Here is a 14,519-nt window from a genome sequence, read left to right on the forward strand (position 1 = left end):
CACAAACAGTCAAAAGATGAGGAGGAGGATGAGAAGAGCAAGAAACTTGCTCCGTTGAGTCAGCAAGCACACAGCCAGCTCAACTAACCGCCCTGGCCAAGAGAAACTTGCAGGTCTTGTTATGAACGAGTGCCTACAGTACAACCTCCACTACAAAACATCACATAACTCTGAAGTTTTATGCAATATTTCAACACAATGCTATTTTCTCTGCACTGTGCAATTAGACATACAACCACCACTTCGTGATGCATTAAACAAACAGGTCAGAAAGTTCCAGTAACACGAAAATACATTACAGTGCTATGAATGCTCCTGCTTTGACTACATTTTTAACCTGAAATTTGCTCAGCTAAGAACAGTCAGGGTTTAGACGACAAAAAATATTTTATGATTATATTTAAAGCACAAATAGCACGCCAGTTGTCAGCAACATATTTACATTGAACTAACAAGGTTTTTTTATTACAAACAGCGTGATTATCTTTCAGTTTGTTGCTTTTTTAAATAAGGTTAGCAGCTGCAAATACAAGATACTTTGTGCACTCTGCATGTTCATTATTTTCTACTCTAGACAGAAAAACAGGAGTGAGAAGAGACAGCCTCTGGTAGCAAGGAACAGTGTTGGAGACCAGGCCTACAACAGAACACAAAGGGTACGTGAATTTAAAATTAAAACTTCACTTAAAAAAAAAGTCTTGGAACATTAATTGAAAGTTAATTTTTATTTTCTCCCTTATTTCAAGTCCAGGTCATGAATGCAAAGAAAGAGGCAATCTTAAGCCTCCCCTTGATCAATTTTTGCTCCTCACTCTCCCTATCCAGGATGGCCTGTCCTACTGAAGTCTAGCACAGGGTTTGTAACGCAGAAAGAAGTCTCTCTCCTCACTTTGCATTACACTGAACAGCACACTCCCATGCCATAAAAATACTTAGAGACAAAAATAATCAGTCCGGTCTCCAGAATTTAAACACTTTCCACCCAAACCCCAACACACCCCTAGTAACCCCACTGCAGCTCAGAAACCTAATGCCTACATTCTGCCAGTGAGGCTTAACACACTAGGCAAATTGTCAGCCTGGCTTTACCACAGTCTCACTTGCTAAACTGGCAAAACCCACCTAACTCCGGAAAAGTTTTCTCCTAGTCTAGCAGGCTGAACCTCCTCCCTGACAAGCCAGGCACACATCTCAGCCTGGCTGTCCCTTTCAGGAGCAGAGAGCACTGCTAGCTCAGCTCACCCACAGCAAGATGGTGAGTTTCACCTCCCACGGTTAAAACCCCAAGTTACGCTTTGGGGCATTGCAGAGGGAGTGCCACAGCCTTCCTGGCTGTGAACGGCAGTGAGCCCTGGGAGGTGACAACCAGTGCACGGAGGTACTGCGGGACCACATCGTGCCCCAGCAGGGTTAGGGAAATGTGTTCTTCGTCCTCCATCACAGCTCCCCCTGAACATCTCAGGTTAGGAGCCCCCTCCTTCCAGCCCCACATCCCCTCCCTATAAGCCAGAGCAGCCACTCCCTGGGCCTCACACCCAGAACAAGAACCCCCTGCAGATGCTAGGCTTCATGCAGTCCTCGGGGACCCCCATTCTGCCTAGTTCCCACAGCCCAGCTTCTTCCCCCTCCCAGCCTCTCGGTAGCATCAACCAGCCAAGTCACACTGCACTTGCAAACCAAAGTGAAGCAGCACCACTGGTACTCCCACAACATCTCTGCCACTCTGGCTCTCCACCCAAGCCCACACCTGTCCACCCTCAGCCCTCATTCCTCCAGAGAGGCAGAGGCCGGTGCAAGGCACACAGCAGAGAAGTTAAAACTCATGCTTCTCTGCAAAGGACAGAAGCACCTGAAGACCAACACACAGAGAAGGGGAGGGGGGGTGTTCTCAAACATCCCTCACTAACATCAGGGATGACTTTGCTTGCCACTCGGCCCCTTCACCTTCCAGCAGCACATCCTCCCCGTCACCCCTTCTCAAGCCCGCAGCCGCCACGTTTACTGTCACACACACAAGGCAGACTCAACAGGCATTCTCCCAAGTTCAGTGTTGACCCCATCATAAATACAAGCAGAACAAGTATTCTCACTACGTAATGTAGCAAGGACAAGCTTAAGAGCTTGCTCAGAGTTTGGAAGCATGTTGAAATTATTTCAGAGCAGCAGCCACAAGAGAAGGAGCTTTGAGCAGAACAGTTATTACATCCTCCTTCCTGCATCTTTCCAAGCACAGCTGCAAGGCTCACCAACACAGGGGATCCTTTCCCTGTCCCTTGCTTCTGGGCAAAGGATACCTGGGTGCATTCAAACACTCAACACTTCAGTGAAAAAGCTAAAGAGCTAATTCATTTTAACTCATTATGTATTTCATCTTAAAATAGCCACATATGGAGGGCGAGGGTTACTCTTTTTTAGGGGAACAGATCAATTCAGGATCAATGGGGTTTGCTTGTTTAAGCAACTACAGTTAAACCAGTGCAACCTGTCTTCAGAGAAGCTTGTGTATTGGCAGACAAGATGATCTGACATTTCAGTTAATACTGCACTTTCATCTAGCCTACCCAACAGGTATTTTTACGTCTCTGCCACAGCCATTAGCTTCCTATCACAGTTGTTGTGAGAGCAAACACTCTTGTAATCACTGTCCCATTTGTCCCAAGTATGAGAGGAATCATGGATTCTTCCTCCATCCCCAAAAGGAAGACCTACTACAAGCAGCACCCCCTACATTTTTTTGTTCCACTGTCAGAATTTACAGGGGATGCAAGCTCTCATTCGTCTGTACCCAAGCAGAGGTGTACCACAGTATCATGTTGCTTTTTCCACAGCAGTTCCCATCCTTCTCTCTTCTCTCGTCACCAGCGCATACCCCTACCCCATGGACTACACACCGAAACACAGGAGGGAGCAGATCCAGGTTAAAACACACTTTGTGAAAAAAAGGTTATTTTTAAAGTTGGTCTCATTTACAGATGTGGTTTTCTGCAAAAGCTCAAACAGTTCAACTGCAAGGGAGGAGATGAGGCAGAGCAGAATGCTCATATACCAATATTATTCTAAAAAGAAGTTCGGGGTGGGGTGGGGGCTTTCTCTCCGCCCGCCCCCCCCGGCACCATGAGGACACATCTCAAGACCAGTATGCAGTTGACCACACAGTGCGTAGGAATATATTGACTTGCACAACAGAAAGACAACACTGCCATTGAAGTTCCTGTCATTTCTACCTGTAGGCTGAAGCTCTCCATCCTCAGGCTGCCCATGCTAAGGCACAGGCCGGGCACATGCAAAAGCAGCATGCTGCAAGACATGAAACCCTGACGGCAGCAGCTATGGCTCTTCCCCAGCTTTTGGAAAGCCATTGCAAGACTGCCCTACAGAAAAAAACCAAGAGAGGTGTTTCAACCAGCAGCGGTCAGTTCAGACTCCAAGAGGTACTAAGCTCATTTAAAAAAAAAAAAATAGTATCTTGACTGAGCCTTTAAAGCATGTCTTTTCCCTGCTGTGAAGGTTACTACATGATACAATTTCACTCCCCAACATCTGTCTGGCCAATCAATTTCCACTTGCATACAGAAAGATGTCAGTCCTGCTCTCCCACTACCACCCACAAAGTTTAAAGCCTCAGGGGTAAATCCACCTTAGACCCCATACCTGAATGATCCCAGCTCACACAGGAGAAGGAGAACAAAGAGTAAAGTGAGCACAAAGAGGGGTTGTTTTTTTGGTGGGTTTTTTTTTTTTTTCCCCTTTTCAACTTAAATAAAAATCTCACCAAACCAAAACTCTTAAAATCCACTCCCTTCCCCCCAGAGCCACACTCCTCTGCTGCAATTAGTTCAAGCCAGAGAGTAGAGAGTCAGCCTTGCCAGGACCCTCTGCAGAAACAGAAGGGAAAAGCTGAACTTCCAAGTTCCTTGCACATAACTTCTTAAAGGACACCAAGACCTAAATACCCTTATGAGTCCTCTGATGTGTGTATTACCTTAAACCCTGGGTCTGGACCCCCTCCCTACACCACGAAATGCACATGCATCTCCTCACATCTGAGGGGTTCCTCTGTAACTTCACATTTTCTCAGGCAAACCCAAGTTGTACTGGTGCTGGAATCAGGACTGTATGGATTAGCTCAGTGTTGAACATGCTGCACAATTTGTCATCATGAATACGTTTGTGTTGACATGAAACCACAGGTCTTTGTTCATGCTCTCTCTGGAACATTGCAAGAGAGCCAAGACATGCATGCCTGCCCTGCAGACTCCTCAGCCACCACACTCAGCAGAGCTGCTGCGAATGGATGACAGAGCAGGGCTGAAAAGCAACAAGTGAGCTTCTCTCCCCACCTCTACCAGGGTGCTGTGAAGTCAGGATACCTGACAGGGAAAGGAAAACGGGCCACTGTACTGCAGAGGTGAAGTCCCCCCCTAGAGATCTGAGTACCTTCCCCATCTTTCTGACCCCTCCCCGACTTCAAGTTAGCCATGGAGCAGCTGGCATCTGTACAGAAGGAAAGCTGTGCCCAGCAGTAATACCATTCCATCCCACCTGAATCTCCTTTTGGTGAGCGGAGCTAAGAACCTCTGAAGAGCTGTGTCAAAAAGCCAAAGGGTGAAGCCTGCACTTCACAGCTTGAATCTGTCCAACACCTCACCACTTCTGATGGGAGAGGAGGTCCTGCTCAGCCAGCATTTCTCTGCTCTCCTGACACATGCTCACTGCCTCTCCCCGCCATCCTGTGTTGACTCTGGCATTTATCCCTCCAAGCCAAGCACATTTGTTAAAAGTAACCTGGCAAAATAGATAGCAAACAACATTTTTCCCAGTTATTAAATCAAACCAGCTGGCTGTAAGATAAGACAAACAGCCAAGCGGGTGCACAGGGAGCGGCACGCTCATGTAGACAGGGGCCTCTCTGCCTTCACCCCAATGCAATGGTTCACAGCAGCACCACTACAAAGATGAGAGAGGCTGTTTCCCCTTCCACCAACACCTAACTTGACAAACCAAACCAGGGGATGTACCTGAGCTTATGAAAAAAACCCCAAACACGAAACAGTAATCCAATAAAAAAAGCTGTTGGTTTAACTCATATCAGTTACTAGGTTTCTACCCCATATCCTAAGAGACCAGGAAGGGGAATAAGGAAGCAGGAATAGGTAGGACGTCTCCATGAATCACAGCATCAGTTTAGGCTGCCTTAAGGAGCACTGGGGGAATGACAGGATACATGAAGGCAACAGAGCTTGCCAGCAATCAGGAGCCCAGTGCTGCACAGCTCCAGCCTGATGGATCCCATTTTATTTTTCTTCTCTGAGTTAGAGAAGAAACATGCCAGAATAAACTCTGTGGGAGCCGAGGCCTCTCAAAGAGCCATCAGTCACTCTGCGGCCTATTATTTTGCTTCTGTGCAAGGCAGCAGTACCAGCTTCCACTTGAGCTCATGCACCCGAGGGAGTTGCTCCATCTCAGAGCTGTCCCCCAGGATGCTGCACATTCCAGCTCCAGCTGGTAAGCCATTCAAGAGTGCTTTATGCTTTGCTTTTGGTACCTATACTGACCACTTGGAGAAACAATCCTTGCCTCCTGCAGATGCCAGGACACTTTGCTCTCAGCTCCATCCTGTCCAAGTCGGGGTGAAGCTCTGCCAGGAGGCTTCCAGCATTCTTCCTTCTCCATAACCCTTCAATAGTCTCCGATACAAGTTTTTGCTGTTGCTGTTTGCACAAGGTATTTCAGAGCTACTGCAGCCCTCTTTGCTTTGCAGACTTCAAAGCAAAACACACTAACACATGACTATGAGCACACTGCAACAACACCATGAAGAGTAGGAACCTGCTACTAGTCAGTTCCTCTGTTATTTAAAAACAGCAAAAAGTAACCCAGAAAAGTGTCTCCATTGTCAGGTGCTTGACACGGGTACAGACTTCTGTAACCTCTCTGGAAAACAAACATGGGCAAATCAAAGTTTAAAAAGCACTTGCCACAGCAGTACAGGGAATTCTTCAGGTACTGATCTTTTGCAAGGCAACAAGTAAGAAAAGATTTCCAGATCTGAACAACGTATTTCATGAAGTTATTAAAGTTTACGCAACAATAACAGAAATCCCAAGGTAAAGGATGGCAAGATTCCCACCTAGAAAGGCTAGCGCATTACTAACAGCACTTACTGATCCCCTGTAACTGGTACTAACTCATTTTTAAATCACATATTGCAGGTTTAGAAAGAAAGACTAAGAAGCACCTCTCCCTTTTAATATGTAACCCTCAGCATTATATATAAAACATGAATTGTAGAATACCCAAAGGTGAATAAATGGTTTTATTGTTTGGGGGAAAGTCAGAGCTGACATATAACAACTTAGCTGTTGAACGCTGCTTAAAGCAGTTTTGGACAACGTCTAAATGTATTTACTTCTAATGAAGTGAGATTAAACAAGTGCTTCCATTCCCAGCCCTGCATTTTCTCTATCAATACAGACCTTATATTTACTGCATAGGGTAAAATCCCCTGTTTACAGTACCCATGATAACTGTTAAAGAAAATAAGACAAGGGAGGCACTGGCTCCCATAGTTTAAAAATTCGCTCTCACTGGTTCATTGATACTACTCAGACTCACAGTATAATTGTAAATGTAGAGCTGAGATGCAACAGAATACCTATGTGGCACAGGAGAATTCTTCTGACACTCAGTTTTGTTTGCAAAGCTTTTTCTACCTTCCTTCCCCACTGCTTGCACTGGTGCCCCAAGCAGCAACTCAAAGACATTTGAAGAACTTTGCCACCCATCTCTGCTTCCTTCTGCATGTGACTTCTCCCTGAGTCAGCAGATAATGCTTGTGATCCCCTTTCATTCGTGTTTTCTGGGACTGTCTAGATATAGTAGCTGTTGCCTCACAGAAATACCATCTTTGTATACACTACAGCAGCATTAAATGCAGCACAGCATTTTAGACTGGAATCCTGCAAGTTGAGGGAAGTTTTTTAATTAAAAAGTTATAAATTAAGCACCAGCTAGCTTTTCCTATACATGACTACACCCGGCTGGCACTATAATCTATATGCAAATAAAGTTCTGAGGGCATTTTTCTATCTGCCTAGGGAAACAAAGGGGACTCTTTGGGTTTCTATACAGAGCAGCAGCACTAGAAATGCAGGCTGAAGTGCCTTATTCCCTCAGAATAACTGTACGTGTTGTGCTACAAAAACCCACCGCATCACACATTACAACAGTGTGAAAAATATTGCTTTAAAAATTACCCAGTTAAAGATTAATCATCCAGCAATGATTACAAAGGTCATTTTGCAGTGATAAAAATTATTACCATTAGAAGAAGTGGAAGAGAAAATGAGAAAAAGCATGGATAGCAATAGTTTCCTTTTCTTTAAAGTTACCAAGTTCAAGCCATACTAAGTTTGAACTTCACATCTTTGTAATTTATTTTACTTTAAACTTCTTAAGAATTTATCTGATCCAAGATGCCTTTCCAGTTTAAGAGCTAGCAGTCAAGCAAAAGCTGTGGCCTACATTTTGCCCACAGCCCAGGCCAGACCAAACAATAAAGCCAGAACAGATGTTGAGGCCTCGCCTTGATTTTTTTCCCCCCCTGAATAATAGGAGTTCACTCATTCTTTCCTGCAAGCAGGTGGCACCAATGTACAGCCATAGATGAGGTCTGAATAACTATACAAGCAAACAGCCTTTCAATATACACTTTGAGTGTGTAAAATTATTTTTTTCTACATACATGCAATTCCAATCCGAACTCTGCAGCAAGTTCTGCATACACAAGCCCTGCAACTCACACAGGAGCAGGAAATATGTTAACATATCAGAAGCATGAATATCCCCGCACACACTCAGTATTGAGAAGCACACCTCTGCTAATCACAACGAGCTTTTGTCTAGACATGGCCAGGGTTTTGTTCTGAAAGGGCTGGAGTTTGTTTAAAGACAGAGTTAAATATAACATTAAGAGAATAAAATGCACATTTGATTAAGATTTTACCACAGATGTCCTACAAGTCTTTTTAATAATGTAAACATTTGCACCATTCCCTTTTACATTTTTTGTGGTGTTTTTTTTTTTTAAAAAAAAAAAAAAAAAAAAAGAGGAGGGCTAGTAACTATACTACAGCTACACTGCATGCCCAACCAAAAAGCGGGCTACCAGAACAAAGCAAAAGCATGCACTGCATGCACTGGGTTGGACCTACAAGGCTCACCTGCCTTCCCAAGCACACTCCTCCCACTTGACATCACAGAGCATCTCTTGCCTCCCCAGGCTCCAGTTCAGAGCTGCAGCAGCTCCAAAGCTCCTTCCAAGACGACTGGACCCATGCTACCCCAACAGTCAATAGTAACAAAAGCAAGTACCACGCGTAGGGCCTTGTGGCTACCACCCCACAACCCATGGCTGCCATGCTGAGCCCCACCTCCTGCCACCGATCTTGGGAACCCCTATATACTTCACAATGCTATAAAAAAAAATTTAAATGCAGGACCTCCACACAACCATGGTGTGAATCATTTTAAAGTTTGTTAAAAATAGGTAAATAGATGCACACAATTAGTTTTTGAGAGTCAAGCTACCATGCACCAGCTACTACTGGTGTCTGTTCAATCTCCCTGAACATTGCCCCAACAAGAAGAGATTTCCTTCCTTCCTCTTCGACGTATTTCCCTTACACTTTCATTTAGGTGACTGAGAAATCACACACACACGCTTACATGCATGTGAGCGAGATCCACATATAGAATTTAATACATGGAAAAGGAACAACAATAACATAGCACAGTTCCCTCAGATGCCAGGTCTCATGCTGCTGACAAGTATCTAGGCACTGCCAAATCTATTTGATGCCAAACAGTCTACCGATGCAAAAGCAAAGATAACGCAGACACATCTTCCTATCTTTCCATCACAGGTCCCTCCTGATCCTTGACAATTAGCAACTCCTCCATGCAGGGCTCCACATTCATATGGTCTCCCATTTCTTTATTAAGCCAGACCTCAGCTCTTGCTGCCCACTGAACAGGGTCCTCTGTTGTGTTCCCTTACCCCCAGCAAGAACAGCTGTTTGGGCCAGTCCTGTCCATTATTCACAGGCAGCACTTAGGAATTAACAAGACCAGGACCAGAAGAGAGACTTCCTGAGCCTGACACTGTATTTGCATCACTGGATCTAATGGCCCTTTCTTGGGGGAGGGAGGGGGTAGAAGTCCATCAAATCATGTAATCCTTTTTGAACCCATTTGTAATTTTGGCATCTACAACATCCTGTGGCAGAGTGCTTCAATTTAATTATATGTTTGTTGTCTGAAAGAGAACAAAGAAAGCCCATGCACACACTCCCTTCTCGGCTCTGAAGCCGCTACCCAGTCATTTCATTTGGTGGCCCCATTTCCTGCCTTATGAGAAGCAGAGAATAACTGCACCCTGTTCACCTCCTCTGTGTCTCTTGCCGTTTTACAGACCCTCTAACATGCTCCTCTTGGTCATCTGTTTTCCAAGCTAGACAGTCTGGGCTTTTCTGCTTCTTCCTCGTACAAAGATGGGAAACAAGAACAAATCCTGTACTTTATCTACTTGTCTCACAGCTCCAAGAAGCATGTATGTGTGGAGGAGGGATAGAAATGGGGCACAACCAGAACTGTACGCAGTGTTCAAGAAAAGGGTACACCACAGGATTTATAAAACATGCCATAATGAGGTTCTGTTTTGTTCTCAGATGCTTTCATAACAGCTTTTAACAATACACTTGCCTTTTCACTATTACCATTGAGTTGATGAAAAAACCACTATTACTCTCAAGATCTTTATCTGAAAACACAACAGCTAATTTAGAGACCACTACGTACACACATTAAGGGCCGTTCCACCCCACCCTACCCACCCCACCCCCAAATATTACTGAACACGTAACAACAAGTGCCACCTGTCATTTTTACAGCCAAGCTGTCACAAGACTGAACAGGTTGCCCATTCCCCCCATTCAGCAGATAACCCACACTCCCCCTGCTGCCCCCTCCTCCCATTCACATGCTCTTTTAGACACTGAGGAAAAGACAATCCAGCTGTTTGTTTCTTGCTATTTATTTTTACTACTAAAACAAGCAATGTAATTTGAAATTGAGAATAAACAAGCACTGCTTTATTCTGAGAGTGAGAAGTGCACAGTGCCTCCTCTCCAACCTGTGGCTCCAGGACACCTCCGGCTTCCTACAGCTTCTTCCCAGAGGAGACATGAAATAAGGAGCAAGAAGCCAACAGAGGGTTTTCTCAGACCTCGTAACTCCCTCCCATTCCCTGTCCCATTAAACAGCAATGCTATTTAGACCACCAAGAAAGACCACCTTTCCAGCAATAGCCACCCTTTCCCATTCCCCAGCACCCTCTGGGGAATGAGGAGGGGAACAGAAAACGGGGGATAGGGACCAGTGCTTTTGCCTCCACTCAGAAGAGATACTCTCACCACCCCAGCTTTAGAAAGCATTGAACCTCCTTACTCATAGACCAGACCTGATTTCCTCTGCAAAGCTTCAAACTTGGCCTCCACAGGCCTGCACAAGCACTGACAACCCAAACAAGCAGCATTTTACTCATCTTTCCCACATGCTTAAGGACCAGCTGACCTGTTTGTACTGCCCAGTGGAGGACAAAAGGAAAGTCTCAAGCATTCACAAAGCAGTGAGATTACTTTCTGGTATTTTTAGCAACACCCCTTCCCACCCATCCAGAGTTCACCTGACAGCATCCTTTTGAGATAGCTTACAATGGTTAGTGGAAGTAACAAATGCCTAGAAAGCACCAGTAATATAAAATGTAGATTCTTGGTTAACAAAGTAACTTGTTGGGGTTTTTTCCACCACACTTCAAAAATCCTTGCCAAGAGAGTCAGGAACAGATTTGACTAACTAGAACCTGGTCTACAAAGTGTATGGGATGTGGGCACTTCTCACCCTACATCTGAGGGGTTCACGAAAAAGAAGGAAAAAAAAGAAAAAAAAAAAGAAAAAAATCACAACCAGCAATGCTCAATGGGTTATGAACTAAGGCTGCTGGGCAAACGTGTTACCGCTTGGCAAAACAGTACTGTGAAGGGCATGCAGATCAGACACGCTGGTGTCCCCATCCAGACAAGAGTCCACTCAAAAGGTCAAATGAGAAATTTCAAGTTATTATACTCTCGTAGTACCAAATCATTTCACACAGTCAAATGAATCAATCAGCAACAGCTAAGCACAGTCAGCTCTCAAATACAGTAAGGATGTCTCACATTGACCCAGGTTTTAAAGAATAATGGTAAACACCAATGTTTTTCAAGGCCTAAGTAGACAAGCCCACAACATACAATGGCAGACACATATCTTCCAAACACAGCTGGGTGCTGGGGAGAAGCTGGACCTCCAGGACCACCACACACCTCCCTGCTGAAAGTAGTGCCCTTCAAGAGCAGCAGAATCAGGCCCTGCCAGCGTGCCCAGAAGAGGCCCCACCTCTGTGCTGAAGTCACCTAAACTAACCCAGCCACTTCTACTCAAAGCTCATTTTATATTGGTTACATGAGCGGCCTGGCTGGCAGAGCAGCAGAGACAGGAACCTCTAAAAAAGAGACACAGCTTCTTCTCCTGATGCAGCCATCCCCAGAAGCAGACACCTGTCCTCAGGCCAACATGAGCATACGAGAAGCTTATATATCAAATCCCACCCAGCACTGAGTCATGCACCGATGTGGTGTGCAACTGCAATCAACAGGCTGCGAGCATGCCCAGTTTAACCCACACAAATCCGACTTTTAAACGTCTGCAACTGTTGCATATCCTCCTCTCACCCCCATCCATGACAGTCTTCCAGGTCCTTATCCTCACAGCACCCCTACCAGCAGATGAGAGCTTTTATCAACACACACACACGCAAAACACCAAGTGCCAGGCTCACCGGATTTGAGCCAGGTTTCCCAGGCCCCATGTTAAAGCCCCAACTGTGGGTCATCCTTCCTCATCATCCCACTCTCAGAAATGCTGAAATCTGAGAGGATCCCATAAATAACACATTTATAATATTTCAAATCAGATCTTGAAAACTCAGTCTGCTTCCAGCTCTCCTTGGAGATGACCGGTGTACTCATTAGCTCACAAGCTCCCCACTGTCTGATACAGACACTCCCTCTGCTTCTGTCTGCACAGGGCCTTGCTCAACAGGGTGCTGTAAAGGTAATATTCATACCCAAAAACACAAAGTCAGATTTTTAACATGCCCTTGAAATGCAAGACAGCTCCTGGATCACATTTTTTCCAACAGATTTCACAAGTCAGTTTGTTTTTTTTCCCCCATTTTGGCACACTTGGAGGCACAGTAAAGGCTATATTTAAAATGTAGCAACAATCATGGCAAATCTTAAAATTTTATTTTCAACATTCAACTTTTAGGTAAAACTATTCAAAAGAAGTTATCTGGTTGCTCTCCTTCTCCTGCTTTCAAGAGTCTGAGTACTAGTTTGTCTTGCATCTACATTAATAATTTCAGAGCAAGAAAACAGTATAACTACGAGAGAGGCTAAACAAGTCACCATTGCTCCACACCAAGACTGCCTCGCACTCATTCTGCACTGCTGTTCTGCCCATACTGCCACTTCGTGCCAAACATAACTGATCCTAAAAAGGAGCCAAGTAACAGTAACCGAACGCCGGAGAGACAGGCTCTGAGCAGTAAGCACCAGCAAGCACACCTGGAAGAACAAAACAGAGGCACAGCCCTGCAAAGATGTTGGATTTTCCTGAGCTGCCTCTGCTTTGGGATTACAAACTCTCCTTCTGCACTGCCGGCATTTGCATACCACAGCATATTTACAAAGAAATCAATCGGGACACAAGCATGAAGGTGAACATGGAGAAGCAGCCCGTAGTGCTTGGGGCACCCTGCAGAAAAGCACACCGCTTTCTGCTCTGCTTAGAAGCTTCAGGGAAAAGCAAACTGGTTGCAATCTATCCGTATCTAAGTATGATCCCCTTCCCCACCCTGTTTAACAAAGACGACAGAAGTTTGCAGGCGCAAGGCCTTACAGGCTCTCTAAAACGCAACCACCACGTGGCGAGCAACAGGAGCAGAGCTCACACAAAGAGCTGAGAAGCAGGGAGACGGGAGAGGGCTGGGAAAGCCTCAGCAGCCAGGAGACGGGGGAAGGGGAGACCAAGCCTTATTCTCCAGCCACCAGCACAAGGAAGCAAGCACAAAGGGGACGGTGAGGCTAAGCAGATAAGAAGCCGGCCAAATGCCAGCCTGGCAGTATAGATAAACGGAGGAGCCAAGACCCTGCTGGAAGAAGCCTGGTGTGGCAGAGAGCGGAGGGAGGAACCTGGCTTGGCAGTGCCCCAGTGAGGGCAGGAGGAAACCTTCCCGGCGAGGCAGAGGAAGGCAGCTTGCACAGCACTTACCTGCCCTGTGGCACGTCCCTCATACCACACACTGCAGCACGGTCCTCCTCACACACACAGATACACAGCTACAAAATTAACTTAATTTTACTGTGTTCAGGTCCATTAGTCTTTCCAATCTGAGGACCGAAATCCTATTCAGCATATAAATGCCTCTTTATTGAGGCTGAAAATTCTTCTGTTTGCTTCAACTTAAAAAGAAGGGAAGGGAAAAAAAAAATCCCTTTTAGACATAATTCATGCTCAGGGCAGAACACCCTCTCTTCTCCCTTCCTTCCAAAAACCCATCACTATAGAGAAAGCAGCCAGTGTCCCTGCCTGTGTTAAGAGCCCAGAGGTCTGTTTTTTTCCCTTCCCACAAATTATATAACAGAAAAAAATGCAGTGGCCATCCCCCAGCAGCTGTTTGATAGGAATACAGCTGTGCCTCCTTTCACATCAGCTATGCTGCCCCGCACCGCACTAGACAAATTAAAAACGTGGCTGCCAAGCTCATTTTCTTTACCCAGTGACCACTGGATAACTCCATAAAAGCAACCAGCGGCCCTCCACAGGGCACCATACCGAGCTCCAGCCACATAAAGAGGCATTAAGCAGTCTCCCTGTCCTTCTACAGCCTCTTGTTCTGCCACGAGGTTGCTTCAAATCCAAACCTTAGCTCCCCAGCTGGTAGAAAAGTGCTTAATGGGGCTTATACACATCCATACACAAGTAAAAAAAAAAAACAAAAACAAAAAACAACCAGCAACAAGAACAAGGCAGCAAAGGAAACAAAACACACAGGGATGTAAAGAGGACAGAGAGCCTCAGGGGAGGGGCAGTATTTAGAAGAATAGAGTTGTTAAGAGATCGAGAAGCTAAACCATGCTAAGGTTGCTGGGGCTTCAGTGGGGGGAGGGGGCGAAGTCTGTGCAGAGCATCTTGGAAAACACAACAGCCTTACAGGTACATATGTGGGCTGGAGCAGAGAAAAGCTGAGACACACTGGCACCAGATAGGAAAGCAGACTGTCAAAGAAAACTACAAGGCAAGGCAGGCCAGGGAATCCGCACCATTCACCAGTAACAAGGGGCTCTGCCAAGCAT

General features: G+C 45.5%; 1 protein-coding gene across 1 annotated transcript in view; it reads right to left on the minus strand.

Moving 5' to 3' along the window:
* RCOR1 (REST corepressor 1) overlaps positions 1-14,519 on the minus strand; it is a 91,174-nt gene that overhangs the window by 49,099 nt on the left and 27,556 nt on the right. The window lies entirely within an intron of this gene.

The sequence above is a fragment of the Falco naumanni genome, chromosome 7 (assembly GCF_017639655.2).
Source record: "Falco naumanni isolate bFalNau1 chromosome 7, bFalNau1.pat, whole genome shotgun sequence".
In the NCBI taxonomy this organism is placed as follows: domain Eukaryota; kingdom Metazoa; phylum Chordata; class Aves; order Falconiformes; family Falconidae; genus Falco; species Falco naumanni.